General features: G+C 37.6%; 1 protein-coding gene across 2 annotated transcripts in view; it reads right to left on the bottom strand.

Annotated features, from left to right (window-relative positions):
• LOC104985498 (alpha-adducin-like) overlaps positions 1-7,995 on the bottom strand; it is a 52,618-nt gene extending 44,623 nt beyond the window's left edge. Inside the window, exons 1-2 of one of the 2 annotated variants that reach the window (XM_010835712.1) lie at positions 7,929-7,972; positions 7,154-7,206 (exon numbers count right to left, since the gene is read on the bottom strand). The gene's annotated coding sequence lies outside the window, so the exon portion shown is untranslated. Of the gene's footprint in view, positions 1-7,153; positions 7,207-7,928 lie in introns of both variants that reach the window. The other variant, XM_010835705.1, reaches the window with a different exon arrangement.

Below are 7,995 nucleotides of genomic sequence, written 5' to 3'. Positions count from 1 at the left end.
TGACTCACTGGAAAAGACTCTGATGCTGGGAGGGATTGGGGGCAGGAGGAGAAGGGGACGACAGAGGATGAGATGGCTGAATGGCATCACTGACTTGATGGACGTGAGTCTGAGTGAACTCCGGGAGTTGGTGATGGACAGGGAGGCCTGGCGTGCTGCGGTTCGTGGGGTCGCAAAGAGTCGGACACAACTGAGCAACTGAACTGAACTGAACTGAACGTCTCATTTGTCCAGATGAGCTACAATATGTATAGCATAGCTTTTTCAGCACAATCTTTCACACCCAAAGGCATGAGATAAGTAATAGATGGGGGTGCATTTAAGAGGAGTTAATGCACCATTAGTAACGATTCCTCTCTCGTTTTTGCCCTCAAGTATATTCTAAATATGTGATAATAACACACTTAAGCAGCACCTATAGCTTACAAAGTACTTTTTAATTTAATCATCATACCAATTCTTTTTTTTTTTAATATTTATTTTTATTTATTGGCTGCATTGGGTTGTGGTACACAGGCTCTCCACTTGCACCTCCAGAGCATGCAGGCTTAGTTACTATGCGGCATGTGGGATCTTAGTTCCCTGACCAGGAATTGAACTCATGTCCCCTGAACTGCAAGGTGGACTCTTAACCTGTGGACCACCAGGGAAGTCCCAAATCATCATACCAATTCTTTGACGTACTTATGGAGGGCATTACCATACCCACTGTACAAATGAGGAAACTGAAGTTCAAAAAAGGGAAGTGATGTGTCCAAGGATGTGAGGTGGAGAAAGTGATGGAGGTGAGGGTAGAAAAGGAGCTTTGCCATTTCCTGGGTTCTTCCTCTGGGCCAGGTACAATGCTAGCTTAAGATTAACCTAGCAAAACTTGCAGCAACAGGGAGGGACCTAGAAATGATCATACTAAGTAAGGTTAAGACAGAAAGACAAATACCATATATCACTTATATGCAAAATCTAAGAAGATAATAATAATGAACTTATTTACAAAAAAGAAACAGATTCACAGACTTCAAAAACAAACTTACAGTTACCAAAAGGGAACGGGGGGAGATAAGTTTGGAGTTTGGGATTAACATATACACACTACCATATATGAAATTATCAGCAAGGACCTACAGTATGACATAGAGAACTCTACTGAATATTCTGCATTAACCTATATCGGAAAAGAATCTGGAAAAAAAAGGATATATGTACAACAATCATTTTCCTGTACACCTGAAACTAACGCAACATTGTAAATCAACTATACTCCAAAATAAAATAAAAATTAAATGCAATGAAAGACCTATTTAGTGAAGAAAGTTAAACAACTAGGTATAATCAGGTCTTTCTAACTCCAAGTAGTGCTCACTATTAAACCACAGCTGAAATGTATTATCTAAAGGACAAACATTCATTGTAGGTTAGAACTAGAATAATGAAGCTGAAACTTCTACTCAAAGAAAAGTAAAGCAGATTTCCTGAACAATGGGGAGTCTTTATTTCATTTCATTTCATTTACTATAATGGATAAAGCCCACAACGGTAGCCAGTATCACGTGGCATCTCAGGACAGTGCTTCTCCTCCGTAGTTCCTTACTGCAGACCAAAGCAGGAAGCAACAAAACAAAGTCCACTGGCAAACAAAACAAATAAGGGCAGAAGGCAGATGTCTAACTTGGTCTAACAAAAAAATTTAAACTCCCGGCAGAAATCAGCAAATGATGCTCCACCTGAAGCCAAGTCCAGCCCACTGCCTATTTTTATAAGGACCACAAGCTTTGATTTTTAAAGGCTAGAAAAAATAATATACGATGGACATGAAAATCAATTCAAATGTCAGCATCCATAAATAAGGTTTTATGGGACAGCAGTATCACATACAAATGACCTATGGCTGCTTTCACGCAACAGCAAAGCTGAATAGTTTAGCTGCAACAGAGACCATATAGCTCTCAAAGCCTAAGGAAAGGCCTGGCGGCTTGGCTGGTAAGGACTCTGCCTGCAGCGCAGGAGACCTGGGTCCCATCCCTGGATCAGGAAGATCCCCTGGAGAAGGGAATGGCGAACACTCCAGTATTCTTCCCTGGAGAATCTCTTGGACAGAGGAGCCTGGTGGGAGCTCAAGTCCATGGGGTTAAAGAGAGTCGCACACGGCTGAGCGACTAACACTCAAAGCCTAAAATATTTATTATCTGGCCCTTTACAAAAAGTCTGTCAACTTCTGCTTTGAGGGAACAGATGAGCCTTTAATAATTTGCCATGAACTTTATTTCCCACAGCTAAGCTTCTAAAAAATTAACTGAAGATCACTAATGCAACAAATATTTCTTAAGGACCTGCTCTATTCCAGGCACTGTGCTGGCCTCAGGAACAGGAATAAACAAGGCAGAGCCTCTGCCCTCACAGGGAAGACGGGAGCCCACAGTCATAACGAGGCGACTGAAGCGACAGGACTGAGGCAGTGCGCACAAGGCAGGCAGCACAGCCTGGTGCTGCAGAGCGTCATCTCCAGAGTCAGACATCCTTGGTTTGAATCCCAGCTCCACCACCTCCTATGTGACCTTGGCAATCACTTAAACTTTCTTGGTTTTCCCATCTGATGAGATGAAAATAGTATCCACTCAATAGGATTGTTTTAAGAATTAAATTAGATAATATTGGGCTAGCAAAAAAAAAAAAAATACAGGTTTTTCCATAACATCTTACGGAAACACCTAAACAAACTTTTTGGCTCCCACACATAAAAAGTACAATGGCTAGCACACAGTATTTAAAAAGATAAAAATTTAAGCTTATAAACTGGATTTAGAAAACCTGTGTTGCCACTTAAAAGCATATCCCTATTTTGAATAGTCATTTAAACAGAGGGAGTGACAGATATTGAAGGAAAGTCCAAAGGCATTTAACCACAATGTATGCACTCAATATGGACTGTAACCCCACCTTCACAAGCTCAGTAAAAAAATAATAATAATAATAAGAGCTAGACAGGTTCTAGAAGGCCACGTAAATGCAGCAAAAATGGGCAAGTGGAAGAACGTAAAAAAGTGAGCTGGGCGATCATCCTAAGAAATCTGGGGGAGCTCTCCGACTCGGTGGTTAGGACTCAGTGCTCTCACTGCCAGGGACCGGGGTTCAACCCTTGGTCAGGATCATTCCCCCAAGCCATAGGGCCACAGACAGAAAAAAAAGAAGAAATTTGGATTTTGTTCTAAGTATAAAGGGAAGTCATTGGATTGATTTGTTTGTAAAATTGCTTAATTTATTGAGTACATAATCCAATTACATGAATCAAAACTCAAAAAGTTTATTTATGAGGTAATCCAGTAAAATGTAAGGCTTCTTCCCACTTCTATCCCACAGCCACATTGTTACCTAAAGGCAACTGTTAATACTTTACCGGTCTTTGAGCAGTTTTAGCCAGGCAGACCACGATCTAATTTCCATTGTATGTAAATCACTCTGGCTGCCAGGTGGAGATAAAGTAGAAAGGACAGACCTCGGGGGACCAGCTGCACGCTGCTGTGGTAGTCCAAGAGAGCAATGACAGCCAGTGGGCCCCAGGTGCTAACAGTGGTGATGGGACAGAAGGACTGATGCAGGACGTATTCTGAAGGTAGAACTGAAAAAACTGACGTCACCAGACAGCATTAATGACTACAGCTGTAAGCACTGGTTTTCACACACTGAAGTCTGCGGGTCTAGTATTTTAGACTTTAATGGCTAAATACTCAAGAGTTCAGTGATTATGAAGACAGGTAATACATGAGAGAATAGATAACAGAAAAAGATTACTAAAACATGATATTTACAATATTGGATTAATATTGTGTCAATATGAATTAGATGATTTTATGTTAGAAATGACATTTTTGAAGCCAACTCCAAACTGTATTATTGCAGTTGAGGGACTGAAATAGCAACTATTAAAAAAAAAAAAAAAGTAAAAGTATAACATCAGTATTGGCTAACTACCACATGAGAGAAGGCTGAAGTCTTCTCAACAGAACAGAATTCAAGAGTATGACATCACACTTATGTGAAGTACTTCTTACCATTCTGATCACTTCAAATGCATCAGAAAAATTTCACCAAGTTACAGTATAAGTGAAAAAAATAGCCATTAATTGACAAGAACATTCATTAAAAAGCAGTCATATCTTCCTGAATAAGTATGGCACACCATATACAGGAGCACAATGCAACTGAAAGGAATGAGAAATACGTCTATACTAGAGTCTGGCGCAGATGCCACAGGTTAAGTGGGGAAAAAAGCCTAATGGCATCAGGGAAGCGCAAATCAAAACTACAAGCGACCACCTCATGCCCATCAGGACGGCCACTGTGGCCACTATCAAGAAAAGGAAACAAATGTTCCCAAGGATGTGACAAAATTGGGAGTCCTTTTGCTCTACTGGTGGGAATGTATCAATAAAATGGTACGGCCATTGTGGAAAACAGTACAATGGTTACTCAAAATTTTTTAAACAGAATTACCATCTGATTCAGCAATTCCATTCCTGAGTACAGACGCAAAGAACTGAAAGTAGGGTCTCAAGGAGGTATTTGTACATTCATGTTCATAGCAGCAGTATTCACAATTGCTGATTTATGGAAGCAAAACAAATATTTGCAGAGGGATGAATGAATAAACAAGTGTGGTATTTACATACAATGGAATGTTACTCAGCCTTAAAAAAGAAGAAAATTCTGATACTTTCTATAACATGCATGAATCCTGAGAACACTATAAGTGAAATTAGGTCAGACAGAAAGACAAATACCACATGATTCCACTTATACATGGAACCTCAAAAGGAGACAAAAAGCAATTCCTTAGCCAGTATTTTATAATAACTATAAATGGAGTATAACCAATATTCCAACAATTATTAAATAATAATTTAAAAATTATTTATCACTACACTGTATACCTGTAACTTACATGATATTTCTTCAATTTGAAAAAAAAAAAGAAAAAGAAAAAGCAATTCCTAAACATTGAATACAAAATAAAAAACAAAAGAACACTACACATCCAGTGGTAGCAAAATCATGCAGTAACTACTACTCTAAGCAATTTTAAAACACAGTAATTTGACCGACTACGTATTCCAAATAAGAATACAAAAAACCCTCTTAAACACCTTTTATTAGTTGGTGGTAGTGTTCATATTATTCTTCTGATACTGAAATACAGTGCATGATAAAACAATGAGTAATTAGAGTCAAGACGTTTGTCTTAGAAGAAAAGAGACACATATAAGATTAAAAAGGTTAAACAGAATTCTGTCATCTTGCTTTACAACTAAAAGTGTCAGTAATCCGCCATGTGTGCACTGAAAAGACCTACCAACAATGATCAACTTAGCAGCAAGAAACAACTCCACGGCACAGACTGTAATTACTAAATATTATTTATTCATTAAAAAAAATCAAGGCCGCTTGGAGAAATGATGATTCCAGGGCTGGGACAAAAAATGTACAACATGAGCCTGGTGTGGTTTGTCATACCAGAAAAAAGAGCAATCAAAGACTTGTGTCTAAAGGATTTAGGAGCCAATTTGAACAGATTTCTATTACACAATGATGGAACAATTTGAGTCTCAATAAGGATCTACGATGAACTGAACCATATAAATACGTTTAAATCCATGAATTCACAACGACACAAATACATATACACAACTCACTGGCTACTTTCGGAGGATGCCAACTCATTATTTTGAAAACTAATATAAAATGTAGCAGGCTTTAGCATTTATCCTGCCTTTCCTAATAGAGTTACAATTCAAGGTAACCAAATAATGAAGGAAGGGAAATTGCTCTTTATAGAAATACTCCAGCTAATAAATGATGAAGTTATATAATTAAAATAGCAACATTTTTAATACCTAATGAAAGAATGACTCTAAACATTGAGCATTAAGGGATCCAAACATGAAGAAAGACTACTTGCAGCAATACTGATTGACCTAAAGATTATCATACTAAGTGCAGCAAGACAAGGAAAGACATTGTATATCACTTCCGCGAAATCTAAAAAATTATACAAATGAACTTATTTACAAAACAGACTCACAGACTAAACAAATTTATAGCTGCCAAAGGGGAAAGAGGGGGCAGAATAAATTGGAGATTTGGGATTAACAGATACACATTACTATATAAAAAACAGATTTAAAAGTACCTACCATATAGCACAAGGAACTATATTCAATATCTTCTAATAACTTATAATGGAAAGAAGCTGAAGAGAATATGTATTTGATATACACATGATATATATACCTGAAACACTATAAATCATCTATACTTCAATTTAAAAGACTACTAATCCTTATCTGTTACTAACCTATAAAGTCTTCTTGCCAAAAATAAATCAAACCTGAATCTGATAATGCCTTTAGCTCTAACTAAATTACATTATGTTTACAGCAAATACTATGTAGATAAACTACAGAACAGAATAAAATCCAGACTGGGAGTAATTCCACAGGACAAACCAACAATTTCAGCAACAAATAAATCACAAGCGACAACAAAAGATGGAGGAGGAGCCTATAGATTAAAACATGTCACAATGTACGCATTTGGATCCTGATTCAAACTGTTAAAAATCAAGAAAATATTCATACAGAAATATTTAACAGCTAAAATCATATGACATCTTGAGTATGAGGATACAGGTAAAGCAAAATTAGCCATGAGTGAAGTAACTACTGAAGCTAGATGAGGGTAGAGAGGTTTATTATACTAGTCTCTCTACATGTGGTGGGAAGAATTAAACATGTAAAAATAAATAAATAAGTCCAATTTAATCTCTAAGTTTCATATAATAAAATGTCTTTTTGATATTAGCTCTCAAACTGTTAAAAATTATGACAATCAAGAAAATGTTAAACCGGTTGGATATCTGATTATTTTTTTTTAATTTTTTTAAAGTATCTTTTAAAGCACTTCAGTATTTACTGATTCAATACAAGGACAACTTGAAAGAACTAACTAAAGACTAATAATCATCTAAAGAAACACCTTTTATAGCAAAATCAGTAACAACTGAATACCAAACACAACCTTACCAATATCAGACAACATCAAAGAGTTAAAGGAAAAAATGGCTAGCTGTATAAATTATATTTTAGCGAGGAAACTATCCCACCTTTTGAAGACTGGGTAGAATTTAGCTTCACGTCTTTCGGTAAGCCTCTGTAACTGAAACCACACAAGTAATTTGTCCTGCTGTAAACCACATCAAAACTCTGAAAAACAGTTGGGACTGCCAAAACCATTCACTTCCTTAAAAAACAACTTTACCATTCTAGTGTAACCCACAATCAGAATACCAAGATTCTGGATTTAAATAACTAATTTACACGTGGGCTGGCACCTGCCCGCTAACTAAAGACCCCAGCTGTACAATCCCACCCTCATACAATTCATCTTTGCCTGGGGTGCCCTCCCCTCTATGGCGCTCATCGACTCCAGCTTCACTGGGCGCCTTCACTGATGTGTTTAAGACGACGGAGTAGACCTTTCAACAGCTTATTTCCTATCATTAAGAAGTAACATTTTTCACCCGCAAAAAAAAAAAAATCCTTCTGTAACAATTTACGAGCAGCATTGCATACAACGCTCAGCTATGTTTTTGGCCCGTGCGGATATGACAAATTGCTTTCCGTCATTTAGGCATAAAATCATGTGGTCACACCACTGCTGGCAGTTTCAGGTTAACCAAAAAAATACTTATTTTAAGGTAAGAATGCATGAAGTGAACGCAAAACCTTACGAAATCTCCTGACCATGAATTACTCGAGCAAACATACAACGGTTAACGGGCAAGAGACCCTCTGACACTCCCCGAGACGAAAAAGAAAGAGAGGGCGAGGAGGAGCAACAGTCCCTTCCCTAATCAAGTTGCAGGACAGCCCTATTACCGTCGGCAGGCAGATGTGGCTTCTCTCTCACGGCAGAAGCTGTCGTTTTCTTAAAAAAAAAAAAAAA

Source organism: Bison bison, unplaced genomic scaffold (assembly GCF_000754665.1).
Source record: "Bison bison bison isolate TAMUID 2011002044 unplaced genomic scaffold, Bison_UMD1.0 scf7180017845555, whole genome shotgun sequence".
In the NCBI taxonomy this organism is placed as follows: domain Eukaryota; kingdom Metazoa; phylum Chordata; class Mammalia; order Artiodactyla; family Bovidae; genus Bison; species Bison bison.
This window is presented reverse-complemented; position numbering and strand designations above follow the sequence as displayed.